Below are 10,377 nucleotides of genomic sequence, written 5' to 3'. Positions count from 1 at the left end.
ACCTTTGGCAGTAATGTTGGAACTGTGCCAATAAAACAACTGAGCCACGCTGAAAGAGACTACAAAACCGAAAGCACTAGACTTGAAACAAATCTCTCTCTTACCCATTCACCCACACACATAAGCAGGTCTGAAATTCTGCCACTTAGAGGCACTAGCATAGAAACAATACATGATTTAAGAGAACAGATGCTGTACTGCATAACTTTATGATGTTATATTAAATTGTCTCAACTTAGTAGTAGGTAAAATAGAACATTATGCAGCTACTTTTGCACGTATCATTCTTGCTGTCAACTCCTCTGTCATTTGGCTGATTCTGCCCCTTTGTTTTATATTAGACTTCATAGCTGTTTCATAATTGTCACAGAGCATGCAAAACTCCAGAGTACTTGACAGCAGTAGTAGTCAAGGAACAGGATTTCCCAGATCACCGTATGGTTATTTCTTAATTACCATATTGTTAAAAAGGAAAACTCCACTTAGTTTGTATAATCACTCTGTACTGAATGGCTCCTCTACACTGCGATAACTGTCTCAGTTCAGTTACTCGTTTCGCTCAGCTGAAGAAGAAAATTAAGTAATCAAACAGTATGAGCATATGTATATGCACACATACAAACTTGCACGTGTATAAATACATACTTTAAACATACATTGGCAAAGTGGCAGAAGGTCTAGGGATATCAAACTTCAAAATATTTCATTTAAAAACAGCGAATGACCAGTTTTCTTCATCTCTTCCCTTTGTGTCCCTTGCACTTAACACTGTTAAACTCTCATTCCTCTTGGTACCAAGGAGGTTTGATTAATGCCTGGGAAGTTTGACCCATACATGTAAACGTGTGTGTAAGCATGTAGCTATTCTGGGAAGCTCTCCAGCAGTGCAAACTGCATGAAAAGTCTTAATTAAAGCCCATGTTTCTTGCAATGCCTACTGTCAAGATCACTGTGGTTTCTTCTGTGGTAACTTCTATCTCAGAAAATACAATCTCTGCCAAAGATATTTCTCAGCAGACTAGTTCTACAGGTATATTTTGCATTTTGTATAATGTTCTGTTAAGATGGGCCTATCTATCATTGTACCAAGTCTGCAAAGGTATTGCACTCCCAATTTTTCTACAGAATGCACAATACACACTACGCACAATTTATACCAGCACAAAGGACTCTTACCAATGCATGTAAGCCATCTTCTTCAACAGCATAAACTATCAGTAAACTTAGAAAAAGAGGTTTTTGCAGTTTAGAATTGCACATACATGGGAAGGTGGGCCAGTATAACCGTTAGTTGACATGACCCCATCACGTGTCACAACTTTTGAGTCTGGTTGTAACTTAAGGTAACAAAGGTAGTAAGTGGCTCGTCTATGGTTACACGGTAGATTAATCTCACCTCACTTTTTAGACAGTTACATCTGCAGGATAGGCATGTATCTCTGCTATGACCATCCTAGGCTCCTTGTATAGCTAGAACAGAGAAGTGAGTACTAAAAAGGGCAAGGGTCAGCTCGTCTTAAGTGGATGCCTAAAAGGCATCAAACAAACTAGCATAGAACTACTGGTTTCCTCATATCAGTAGCAGAGCCAGCGAGGTCTGAACCATATATCTCTATCACACATACCTTCATTTAAAATGAACCTTGCATCAAATGGCATGGTAGTTGATTGCCCTTCTCTCCTTTTTTCAACATCCTTCAGCAACATCACCTCTCTCTCTGCAGAGTTTCCTGCTTGTTGCAGTCTAGACCCATGGTGAGTAAAATACTTGTCAGCATTATCTGTATTTGTTCAAACACAAAAAGAATTTGTTTTATCCGTTAGAAGAACCCTCGGTTCACTTCCAGGCAGCCATGGACACTCCAACAACCAGGCTTTAATCATGTACCAGCTTTCCAAAAGGGAATTTTTAATTTGGAGGTGCAAGTATTTTAAAACTTTGCAAAGAAAACATGCACGTGTTTCAGTTACTCTCTGTCAGTGGCTATGGTAATGCTTGAAAATAATAGACCAGTGGTCCTGACAAGCTTTTTATGCATGGCTGTGCAAAGGCAGAACAGAATTCTTCAAAGTATTTAGTTTTCTGGAAAAAGGAAAATCACAAACTGCTTCTTCTCTATAAGCATTATTCTCATGGCTTTTTCAGTCCTGATTAGAACTTTTTGTCTATCCTGCCCAAGAACAGAAACAAACCTCTGTGGATTACACCATCAAAAAGGCAACACTCAGCACAGCTAAGGCTTTAAATGTTCAGAATACGGACTATCACGAACAACCAAAGTTTCACTATTTACCCCATACACATTCCCATTTCCACTCTTAGTGCTATTTCACCTAGAAGAAGAGTGGACCTGTTTCCTAGGCCTGGCTTGCAACAGTGACTCTGTTTCTAGAGAGACCTGGACAGGCTGAAGAAATGGGCCAGCAGAAATCTTGTGAAGTTCAACAAAGAGAAATGCAAAGTCCTGCACCTGGTGAGAAATAACCATATGTAGCAGGAGAGTCTGGGGTGCGACGAGTTGGAAAGCTGCTCTGCAGAGAAGGACCTTGTGGTGGGTCCTAATGGACAACATATTGGACATGAAACAGCAATTGCACCCTTGTGGCAAAGGTGTCCAGCAGCCTCCTGGGCAGTATTAGGAAGACTGTCACTAGCAGGTCAAGGGAGGTAGTCTTTCCTCTCTACTATGTAAAAAATAATTTACATTTACTCTTCCTAGATTAAACAGGATAGTGCTCTTGCAATCTGTGGCTTGCACATCCTTCCTTCTGCTTTAGTTAGATCACTAGCAGACTCCTTAAAACTCAGAGGAAGAGAGTTCTTATGATTAACAACTGGCAAAATGTAGTTCTTAACATTAATTACAGGATTGACCTACTTACTTTTGGATGGAAAGCTTCCAACAACTTTCCAGCATCAATATTTAGCAGCAACAGAAAAAATTTCCATGGATCAGAGCACATTTCCACTAAAATCCATGGAATTTTTGCTATTGACTTGAAGCCAGCAGAGAACCATAGTTGAATGTTTTACAAAACAGAAATTTTCCATCATAGAATCATTTAGGTTGGAAAAGACCCTTAAGTTCATTGAGTCCAACCGTAAACCTAATACTACCAAGTCCACCACGAAACCATGTCCCTAAGCACAACATCTAAATGTGTCTTTTAAATACCTCCAGCAATGATGACTCAACCACTTCCCTGGGCAGCCTGTTCCAATGCTTGACAACCCTGTCGGTGAAGAAATTTGTCCTAATGTCCAATCTCAACCTCCCCTGGCACAACTTGAGGCCATTTCCTCTCATCCTATTGCTGGTTACTTGGGAGAAGAAACTGACACTCACCTCGCTGCAGGCTCCTTTCAGGTAGTTGTAGAGAATGATAAAGTCTCCCCTCAGCCTCCTCTTCTCCAGGCTAAACACCCCGAGTTCCCTCAGCCGCTCCTCTTAAGACTTGTGCTCTAGACCTTGACCAGCTTCGTTGCCCTTCTCTGGACATGCTCCAGCACCTCAGTGTCCTGTAGTGAGGGTCTGAATGTGAACACAGGATTCAAGGTGCAGCCTCACTAGTGCCGAGTACAGGGGGACAATCACTTCCCTACTCCTGCTGGCCACACTATTGCTGATACAGGCCAGGATGCTGTTGGCCTTCTTGGCCACCTGGGCACACTGCTGGCTCATGTTCAGCTGTCTGCCGACCAACACCCCCAGGTCCTTTTCCTCTGGGGCTCTCCAGCCACTCTTCCCCAAGCCTGTAGCATTGCATGAGGTTGTTGTAACCCAAGTGCAGGACCCAGCACTGAGCCTTGTTAAATCTCATCCAACTGGCCTTGGCCCATTGATCCAACCTGTCCAGATCCCTCTGTAGAGCCTTCCTAACCTCAAGCAGTTCAACACTCCCGCCCAACTTGGTGTCATCTGCAAACTTACTGAAGGTGCACTTGGTCCCCTCATCCAGATCACTGATAAAGATCTGATATTAAACAGAACTGGCCCCAGTACTGAGCGCTGAGGAACACCACTTGTGACTGGCCGCCAACTGGTTTTAACTCCATTCACCACAACTCTTTGAGCCCAGCCATCCAGCCAGATTTTTACCCAGTGAAGAGTAGGCCCATCCAAGCCATGAGCAGCCAGTTTCTCCCAGGAGAATGCTGTGGGAAATGGTGTCAAAGGCTTTACTAAAGTCCAGGTAAACAACACGCACAGCCTTTCCCTCATCCACTAAGAGGGTCACCTTGTCATAGGAGGAGATTAGGTTGGTCAAGCAGGACCTTCATGGGCAAGATCATCACAGCCATGTGATCTGTTTCAGCCTTGAAACAAAGCAAATGCCTCAAACCTCTGGGCAAGCTTGCTCTGGTGCTTGAAGGTGTCATAATGGCTGTAGTGGAGCTGACCAAAAGGAAGATGTGTTCGAGCTTCAGATAAATTTCTTAGTGGAAACTTCTTCTTAACAAAGACACATTCAAAATTATGTGCTGGGCTAAGAACTGGAGCAGCTGAAGTGCCAGGACACAGCCTTCACCACTCCCTGCTGCAGCAGTGGTGATCGTAAAAGATCCAGAGAAATTCTGTGAAGTGGCTGTGGGTTGAAACACCACAGCAAGACTCCTCAGAGTTTATCTGCCATACTCTACAGTCTAGGACACCACATTGGTAGAGAATGTATCGGTCATTACAAAACCCCTAAAACTCTTTCTGTAAGTGAGTTACATGGCAGACTGAGGTAACTGAAGGATCTTGCTGACTGCCTACCTAGATCCCTCAAGCACTCTATGTTTGTTTTGTTATTCTTTCTTTTCTGAAGTATTCTGTTCAGTTTTGCCACTGAAAAGTTTTTCCATTACAGCCCAGAGTTGAAACTATTCCTATATATCTTATTATTTACCTTTTTTTAGAATCCTAAAATGGAATATGCCATAGACTATAAGGCATTATTGTACAACTATTTTTTTTCTTGTTCCAAGATAGAGATCAAAAGGATATAAAACAAAGAAATAAACCAAGGACAAAGATTAAATAGCTTAAGAGCAGCTGGAGACAAATCTCAAGTGCTTGGGATCTCCAGAATTTGTTTTCAAACTGATTGTCTTCATTCCATGTAACAATGTCAATCTAATGGTACAACAAAGTTAGGTTTTTTAGAAGAGGTCTCTCCTTCAGATACCTTTGTTCCCCTGGTGGTTTTGCTATGAGAGAAACCAATCACAGCTTGCTGCAACCTAGTAGCTTAGCATTCATTTAGAATGAAGGTAGAATATTCTCCCTTTCTACTCCTCCTCTCCTCTTACCTACACAAAGGAAGAGTAGAGGACACATCACTAGACTGAGAGATAAAGATAATTGTCTCTTTCCTTTGTCCCCAGGGGAATATGTGTCAGGCCTCTCTCTGGCCACCAGATGCCATGATCTCCATTTCCCCCTGTCTTTTCAGCACCCTTCTAATTTTTCTTTGGCCTGATTTCTTACGGTAGTCATGAGGTTCCCACAATGAATATGAAGATCAGGCCTACGTTTCTGAACTGACCCTTCTCCAAAGTGTACCCTTTGCAAGAAGGAAGCTCATTTCCTTGTTCCTAGTGTTATAGGGGGCTGGAAGGTGGGGGGGACACGGGACAGGACTGAACATCAGTAATCCTGTTTTCCATCCCTGTTAATTCCCCATACCTTGAAGGTAGAGACTGAAGTAAGGGAACGGTGGATATCTGGGGTTGATGTCTTAAAATGCTTTCTACATTCTTCTGAAAATCAAAACTGTTGGAAAAAATATTCAAAATGCTTGGAAAGCCCCCTCCCACCCCCAAATGTAATAGGGCTCACCAGTCCTAATAATAAGGTATTTTTCTCAGTGAAGATGAAATCTATGAAGTCTAGTACTCTAAGGGAGGGAGAAAGGTTGTAGGCATATTTGTGTGTGTGTGCTCACATGAAAACCTAGGTGGCTTTCAAGAATCCAAAGATTTGGCATCCAAAGATTTTATCATGGTTACTAGGCTGTGTTAGCAATTGTGCATGGAGGATTTTTAAAACCTCATTTCAAAATGGAAGCTCACTCCTTTGAAAGTCTTCTTTCCAGGCATGGAAAGCTGCCCTACAGTCCACTGTGACATACAGGAAAACATCCAGAGACTCACAAATTATAGAAATTAGCAGTTGAGACAGGGAACTGCCTCTTGAAGTCATTTTGACTACATGAACTCACTACAGGAAACAAAAAATCTTTGCTATTTGCAAGACCTTTCTTGAATTCTGTCCTGAAAATTACATTTGAATTAAAATACAGTAACAGGGAAATGATGGTTCAGCAAAGAAAGAACAGAAAATGGCTTACTGGCCTGAAGCCTATTTGGATTAGCAGGGACTGACAGCTTTCTCTATTCAAGAAAATATTTGCCACCATCAGTCCAGTAACCAGTGGATAGACACTCACTCAGAAAAGCATTATCATATTTGCTGAAAGTTTCAGCAGAAACACCAAAGAACATGTGAATATATTCTTGCCTAGTGCTTGTTAATCTCTTGCACATCTAGAATGCACTTTCATAAAATAATTCCTTGGGTGGGGGATCCATTGGTAGGAAGATAAATTGTGTATAATCATAACAAATTAAATACCGTAGCTGTCTCAGATCCTGCCAAGCAATAGATGGTATCATTTCTCTGTCATAACTTAGAAAAATGCCATCATATTTTCCAGAGGTCTCAGCAGGGAAGTCAAAGACCCTGTAGATATACAATACCTATGAATCTGTCGCTCAGCCTCCAATGTTGTGAGCATTTGGACGTACTAAAAGAGACCACATTGAAAGGGGGCAGAGGAAAGAACTGAGACCATCTGATAGCATTTTAGCCTTAGCATAGCTTTATAAAGCTGCTCACATAAGCGAAAAACTCACTCTCCTTTAAGAAATGTGCCACTGGAAACAATGGAGAGGAAAACCACTGGCCATCCTAGAAAGCATCACCTTTTCTTAGAATTTCCATTTATCAAATCGCTGAAGGAAAGGTGTATTTTCAGAAATTGTAAGCAATATTTTGACAAACCAACCCCATTTTATCTCTACTCTAAGACACGTGGAAGTAATAAAGTAATTTTTCTTTTTAACTGAAGAGTTTCTTAAAATGTACTACGTTTAAAGAGAGAATTAATATTTTGACCCCTGTCATTATTTTTCGTTAATTTCCCTGTCACAGCCTTGAAGATTCACCCTTGTTCCGCCTCCTAGTCCAGAAATCCGTGTATGAAGAGTATGACTTAATTTCAATTACAATGTTAATTACAGAAGACAAGTGGTTACTGAATCTTGCACCGTAATTAATCAATCTGATATTTACTTACTACATTGTTCATACTGGATTAAGCTGTAGCTGGACAAGCAGGGCAAGGAAAGTGAGTGACAGGAGCATTATCATGGCACACTGCCTCCCTTTGGGAAAGTTCATCTTCCTTCTGAAAGAGACGCCTTCAGGGATCATGTAATTTGAATTCCCTGTGAATTTAGTGTCATCTTAGCTTGACCAGCTCTGGAAGAACATATTAACCTCCTCTTGTGATTTTCAGAAAACCATTCTAATTTAGCAAGTAATTAAGGGTCACATGTAGGATAAAGAGCTAGATAAGCTTGGATTACGCACAGGAAGCTTTGTTTCCAAGGCAACCCCAGCAGAGGGGGTGTTAATGCTGAGGTCAGTCAGTTAATGAACTGGGAATGGGTACTGGCTGCAAAATGTATTAGAACCGGGGAAATGAAACTAACAATTGCATTACCAGTTAATGATTTGATGATAGAAAACAAATGCCTACAAAGCTAGTTATCACTGAAAATACTGGAGACAAAGGTTACGGGCAGTGGGACCATTCTGCTAAGTGAGGTCGCGAGAAGTCCAAAACAATGACGCTTGACAAACCTCGGGGTTTTTTTTTAAGCTAAAATTACTTTAGTCATCATTCATGGATTTCACGGTTTCTCAGTGTGAAGCTGTCAATGTTTGCGTAAGCTGCCGCTAACACATGCACTCCGTGCTGGACGTTCACTTCTTCCTGAGGTTAGTCCTGCCGGAGGTTACTACCTGTGAACAGTCAGAGTGAAATCAGCCTGATGGATTTAGCACGCGGAAAAGCGAGGCACTAGGCTTCCAAGAGCTCAGGCTGTAACACACCCTCCCTTAGGGCTGTAGGCTCTGGGAACTAATCTCGTGGAAGATTTGACAGGGCAAACACACAAACATTATGGACGCGGCTAAAATGTCCAAGCAGCTCATGCATAGCAAACATAAGCTGATTTATTAAAACATGTTAATATTTTAAAGATTGAATATTACATGGGGTTTTTTTTTTCTGCAAATCTCATAACCTTAATTTTGATGCTTTACAAACAGCATGTAGGCTCAGTCTCCATCCATTCTCCCTGATAATCAGCAGGCTTTGACAAATAAAGGATGTGCTCCTATATTCCATGACAACATATTGCTGGCACTAGGAAGGACATCTTTGCTGTTCTTCCTGCTATGTTCAAAAACTCCCAGACGCGCGCTTCTAAACTGGGGGGTCTACAATAACAAGTTTCCAAGTTGCAGAGCTAGTCAAAGGAGGTGCAGCTTTCATTGACTTACCCAGAAGTCATACCTGATTTTTCAGAGGCTTGAATTTATCTCTAAGACGTCTGACTACCTGTAAGCCTGTGCAGCTTGCAGAGCTGGATGCAAATTTTTAATTTGTTTTCAATACTTATGACTAATCTGTCTCTGAAGATAGCTAAGCCAAGGGAGCAATGACCCTATGTACAAACATGGCAATAGACTTAGGGGAAGCAAAATGTTTTCAGCTGGACGTAATCAAAGCATTTCAAAACAGGATTTCTGTGGAAAAAAACGTATTGTCAAAATCGAGTATTTTTAAAAGGTAATTTATTTCAGCTATAGTTTGGATGATGGGAAGAGTATTCTGACTTACTTCACTAGATAGCAAAACATCTTTTATGTTAGCGCTATAACATTTCAAAATAGGATATTTTGTCTTTTATATGTTTCATTTTGATACAATGTTGTCTGTATGTGTAGGATTTTAATGTCATTTATTAGCCAAAGGAACATTATAGAAATTCAGTATTTTTAACCTTATGAAAACAAAGCAGTGGTTTTTTTAATTCCAGAGAAATGTTCAGATTTCTAATTTAAAATTAATCCCCTTAATTTCAGAAATTCCTTTTCTCACCAGTTTTTATTCCTATAAAAATATACAAAATTTCCAGTGGAAGAAGCTTTTTAACAAGCAAATAAGTTGACATTAATTTATTTTTCATTTAACAGAAATATTATAGAGTACAAAGAGTAGGAGTAACCCGTTAGATATTAAATGCTTTCTCAGTTCACTTGTACCATAGCTGTCCCTTGTGATCTATGAGAGAAAGAACTGCACATGTGTTTTTCAAAGCTTTCTTTAAAAGAAACAAGCATTCTCTATTTTTTGCTGCAATCAGATGACATTAATGTCATACAATATACTGTAACAGTTGGGTCATTCTTGCGTCTGGAATAAAGGTACCTCTAACTTTGTGCCATGCATTTTGGAAATGTGTATCCATTGTGGATCTATAAATTAGGACAATTTTTGATGCCGCCTTATCTCTGGGTTTTTTTATGTGCAGTCTTGGCATAAAAGCAGGCCATTGTGCATTAAACCACCTCTGCTTGCACTGGGGGAATTTAGACACTCTGCTCCCTCAAACGTGCACTGTAGAACTTTCAATAAAAAAAAAGACTGTGCTGAAGGTGAGCTGACAGCCTGTGATGACAGCTGTTTGGGACACTTCGAGGCAGCAACTGGCCCGAATGAGTCTGCAACAAGTGTTATGTATACTGTTGCTCACAGAAAAGTGTGACTAAAGGGGAGCACCGGAATGAGGAGACATCTGGAAAACACAACCTGTCAGGAAAAGCAGACTTCTTAATATCAGCAGAGATTAGATGAAGGAAAGGAAAGCACAGCACAGCTATTCAAACCTAAAACTTATCGTTACCCCCTCGCCTCAAAAACAAAACAAAACAAAACAAACCCCCAGAAGGGAATTTACCTTCTGCGTCCACAGGTAGCTGGAAAAAATGTAATGGCCTTAAATAAGTAATGGGTTTAAACAGTGGCAAAGAGCATTTATGCATAATATTAGTGGATGTTTTGCATTTGTTCCAACTGCTGAGTACCTGGAGGGAGTGCCAACATGGCCATAGCATCTTTGCACAAGCCTTCTTAGGAGCAGCTTCTGTGCTGCTGTGTCTGTCTGGTGCTGGGCAAGATGGATCATTTCTCAGAATTTCTTATTTCCTTCCCACCTGCTTCCCATGACAGCCATTGCTCTGCTTTATTCTTCATATT

This window comes from Phaethon aethereus, assembly GCF_964289735.1.
Source record: "Phaethon aethereus genome assembly, chromosome: Z".
Taxonomy (NCBI): Eukaryota; Metazoa; Chordata; class Aves; order Phaethontiformes; family Phaethontidae; genus Phaethon; species Phaethon aethereus.
This window is presented reverse-complemented; position numbering follows the sequence as displayed.